Below are 5,256 nucleotides of genomic sequence, written 5' to 3'. Positions count from 1 at the left end.
AAAAAAAAAAAAAAAAAAAAATAGACATGGCGAGGAAAAACAGTATGTGTGCATATATGTGTATATATTAATCTTTAGATTTTTAAATTACATTCAATACAGTAAACTGCTACCACATGCTGGCAAGAAAGAAATGAAAAATACTAAAATAAGAGGAGTTACACAACTTCCACCCCACATTCATTCTGGGGTTAGATGTGTGACTACCGGATGTGGTAGTAGACAAAACTACCTACACTATTGACATTGCTTATTTTTTTCTCATTTAGTTCTTTAATTATAGGCAAAATAAAAAATAAGTAACCAAGTAAGGTTGAATTCTCCTGAATTGTGTGATTATATGATGTAATATTAGATTTATAGTTTTAAAATCTTTTTACATATAAACATAATGCCAGTAATTCTGGTTTATGCATTTTTCTAGCGTTTTTAATCAAGGATTCTCCTTTCATTAAACAAGGATAATGAGAAGAAAGTCTACAATTTTGATGGCTATCTTTGATCAGTAGTTCCATCAGTGCTAAGTTGGTAAGAACCACTGTTGTTGCAAATACGATTTAAATCTAACAAAATCTCACAAAGATAAAGCTCTAAAATGACAGCAAACATCATGCAAATACCAGTCTTGTTATTCAATTCTGCTTCACTGAGCTTAAAATAATGATTAGACTTCAACTGTCACTTGTCGCTTCGTTTCCAATTTCTTCTCTCATATGTATCTTTAAATGCGTAAGTCTAAGAAGATTCTCTCTGTGCTGTGACTGAGGCACCCACTGTCACTTCTGTTGCACACTCACACAATAGTGGTGCCAGAAGTTTTAGATGCGAGTATCTTGGGTTTGCCAACCTGTTGAGAAGGTGAACTGGGATATTGCTTATAAGCCATGTTTGCTGAGGAAGCACACTCTACTTTCTTCTTTCCTGTGTGTCTTTGGGGGAATCCTGGAGATGAAATGATGAGGGAATACAGCTACTGATTTGCTGGTTTCCTGGACTGAAATTCAAGTAGCCTTCTCCCAACCTAGGTTACATATGCACGGATGTCTCTTTTGTTTTTTTATTCTTTTTGGTTTATTCACAGAAGTATTTATCAATCATCAGACTTGTTTGAAATATTTTCTATTTACCCTGTTTCTGATGAGCTAATTGACTGCTTTCAGGTTATTTCAGCTCTGAAATATGGATCAATTTAACTCTTTAGTTTCTTTCTGTAGAAGTCTCTTTGGCTTGATTTGAGCGCTTAAATTCATGTCTCATTTCTATTGATATAGATTTCCCAGTTTAATATTTTTTTATCCTATTGAACAGTAATCTCACTTTAACAGGTTCAGATATTTCATATTCAATTGTTTGGCTTACAGGGAAAAGGACAAGAGTACAGTGCCTAAAAAATGTGAAGGGTAATAATAGTTAGTGCTCCGTATCTAGCTCTCTACTCCTTCCTTGGCTCGGGAACCTGCAGCCTTAAGGCTACATTTGGCCTTCTAGGTCCTTAAGAGCAGCATTTTGACTGAATCCAAATTTTATGGAACAAATCCTTTTTTTAAACAGTGTGTACCAGAAAAAGATGAAGCTTTTCCTGCCTGCTTTGGTGCTTATAAAAGAACAATCTTGAAATCAGAAAGCTGGAGGTTCCCCACCCACGCTGGGCACTTTGGATAGGTTATTGTCCACATCTTATTGATGAAGACATTGAAATTAGAGGAATTTAAAAATTATAAAATATATATTACTGGCATTCACTCAAGAATATTACATTCTTCCAAGAAGCTAATTATACACAATGTTTAATTGTTCTTTCTAAATTTTATGTTAGGCTTTCCCCCCACCCCACTCCCAATTATATTATGCTTGAGGGTGAAGACCAGGTTTTGCATTTTTTCATGTCCTCACATTATTCAGTTAATAATTTGTCTTCCACAGAATTTTCCTCCCTATTTTGATCAGTACTTTTGTGAGTTAAATAGAGCAAATCTCTACTGGGTGCCCTTCTGAGGGTTTTCCTGAAGATTGGCAGCTGGATTCAGAATGCTGTTCTCTCAGATGGACTTACCCAGAAAGAACTGGAAAAAGTAATCACTGTTAACTCCCTTACTTTGTTTTCAATAGAAAAAGTCATTCATATTTCTAAGGCCACATGAGAAAAGCACAATTTCTTCTTTAAATTGTATTGTGATGGGTAAGGGATAAAGATGGGAGAAGCATATTGTTGAAGTGTAGCAATTGCTTCATTGAGATAGAAATCAAAGCGAGTAGATGATCTGAAATAGAAGGCAATACTTCTTAGCTCTGTCTGCCTTAGCCCTGGCATTGAGCACACTTCTGTTCTAGAAGGGCCTAGGATATCACACTCTAGTGAGACTGTACACATTGAAGATCCTAGCTTTATTTTTACAAATGAGGATTTAGGACTAGGATTACAGATAAATGTGTCTTATAGAGGAGCTAACTCAACAAGGAAGTATCAAACCCCAGAGTGTCAGAGAATTCTCAAGTGAAGGTTGTAGTAAGGACTCAGGACACAGTCCTAAAATGATCACATCACATTGTTTCATTAAGAGTTGTCTAAACAGAGTCACTTGGTCCTCCTCTGCCTGGGGACCTTGGTCCCTCTGCTGGTATTGACCTTCATTTTCAGGGGTCAGTCTAAAATGAAGGCCAATACCAGCAGAAAGCGACCAAGTCCCCAGGCAGGTGTTTTCATTTGGGGATGTTATGACATTGTAAATTTAAGAAATTTTAAGTTTTTACTTGAAGAAAGCAATGATTTTCCTGACAAGGATAATTTTATGGGGAATGGAAGAGAAGAAAACCTTATGAACACACACTGTGCCTTAATTCTGTCTTTCATATTATGTAAGAACTGAGTCCTATTTATTATCCTCCTTCTTTATAAAATAAAGGAGCATGGTATAGCATTTGTTATAAGAAAGAGCACAGATTTACCTTTTCTAGGTTAAAGTTGTATAGCCAGAGAAAAAGCAGTGGATGCCATATTAAAAATTTAGGGAAAGAAAATGAGATATGATAATGACCAACACTATTTTGCTATCAAAACCTAAGTGAGGAAAGTTGGCTATAAAAATTCAATAATAAGTAATTTATAGAAACACAAGCAATGGAAAAAATGGGATGGAGATAATAGCAGGGTTAGAAGTGGGAACTTTATTGATATCAGAGCTCCTCATCCTTCCCATCTTTCCTCTCTGCTCCTTTCTACCTCTAAGAGAGCTATGTGTATTCTCTTATTGCAAGTCAGATTTTTTGCATGAGTCAGAGAAAAAGTAGAGCCACAGACATAATTCCAGGTTAGTGACTGACAAACCACTTTCTCTACTGGGTAGTTTAAAAATCATCCTGCAGAAGAATTCTATTGGCCTTCCTGGACCATGAGCTTATTCCTGGAGCACTCAGCAAGCCAGGTCACAGTGACAAGGTTCTGTGAATAGCCACAGTCCCTTTCTTAGGTCAGTGGAGAGAGAATACTGTGACCTCTCAGAGGGCTATTTGGTTGGAGTTTGCAAGGAATAGTTTGCTAAAATAATGGGATTTATTTCTAGAATAAAAAGAAAAAGTGATGGATGAATGAGCAGTTAGGGAGGGGGCACACACAGTAGTTATTCAATATAGGTCTATGGTATTAGCTTTCTATGCTGAATAAAAAATTGTCATCAACTCAGCAGCTTTAACTAACATTTATTATCTCAGTTTTTGTAGGTCAGAATTCTGGATATAGCATAACTGGGTTGTCTGCTCAGGGACTTACAAGTCTGAAATTAAGGTGCCAACCAGGGCTGCCTGCTAATCTGGGGTTCAGAGTCCTATTCCAGACTTGCTCATTACCAACAGAATTAATGACAGAATTAATTTCCCTGTGGTTGTAAGATGGGGGTGCCTGCTTTTTTGCTGGCTATCAACCAAAGGACATTTTCACCCACAAGAGGCCTCCTACCACATGGCTCTATCCAAAGCACGGCAGTATATTTCGTCAAAGTCAACAGAGGAAGTTATCATCTCTTTGAATTTCCCTTTTGGGAAAGATTTGGACCCTCTTATAAAGGTCTTACCTGGGTAGGTTGAGGCTGACTAGGGATAATCATCATTTTGATTAGTGCAAACTAATTTGGGACCTGGATATGCAAAGTCTCTTTACGTTTGCCATATATTTCATCGGGAGTGACACCCGTCATAATCACAGATGTTAGCTGAACTCCAGGGAAAGGGGGTTACACAAGGTGTATTCTTGGGGGTAGGAATCTTGGGGTATATTTTAAAATTCTGTATTCCACATCTATGTTTTCTGGAAATAGATACAATGCATAAAAACAATACAATTATGTGTTGTGTATGTATTCTCAACAAATATACAAAGCTCTATGTAGATTTATCTGTTGGCATAAACTTTATTTTTGTTTAAAATTTTACTTGGTATTATACTGTGTAAAATTGCTTCTTACTTCTCCTCTTAGATATAATATATAAGGAATAATTTCTAAGCTTCTTTCACATCAAGCTTTTGTCTTTAATTTTCCCTCACCTATGCCTTGAAATTTCTAAAAATTGGTTTCCATCTGTCACTATTATCTAGTTTCATGTCTCTGAGGTGTCCTAGAGAAAATGATTTTTAAAGCCCATTAAAGCCAATTGCAGTGTGTGAACCAGGGTCTTGGCCCCCGATCGATTACCGAGTCACACCAACTTCTTAGGCTGTTAGAATAGGGTCCATGAATGCTTTCGGGAAAGTGTGAACAGAAGTAGTTTTGGCTGAAATAGGGAGCTGTGGTCTTTGGGGAATCAAAGTGTTTCAAATAATACTGTTTGAAATTTTTACAGTACCTAAAATATAACTTTTTGCTGCAGCACTGCAGTTTTCCAGTTAATTATGAAAGATATGTGTATTAAGCATTTACTTTGTTCCTAAAACGCCATCAATTGCCTTGAATTTAGAGATATCAGATAGGCAGAAGAGAAATGCAGTTAGTAGCCTAAAGCTGCCCCTTAGGAAATCTAGGGCTGTATCTGGGTTCATAAAGTCTTTAATCAGTCAGCCAAATGCTTCTTTCCTCCCCTCCCCAATGAATAAAAAAGCTAAAGTGATGGATCGAATGGTCCTTGCCTTAGGTGATGTTTTTCAAAATATGTATTTTAAGAAATGCTTCAAATCAAAATATCATCACTTAGAGATGCTTATTAAACTAAAAATAGCTTATTGAAGATAATGATGATGATGACATTAATGATAATGAAGGCTTTCAT

Source organism: Otolemur garnettii, unplaced genomic scaffold (genome assembly GCF_000181295.1).
Source record: "Otolemur garnettii isolate 467f Iridium unplaced genomic scaffold, OtoGar3 scaffold00122, whole genome shotgun sequence".
Taxonomy (NCBI): Eukaryota; Metazoa; Chordata; class Mammalia; order Primates; family Galagidae; genus Otolemur; species Otolemur garnettii.
The sequence above is the reverse complement of the archived record's forward strand: the minus strand, read 5'-3'. Positions refer to the sequence as shown.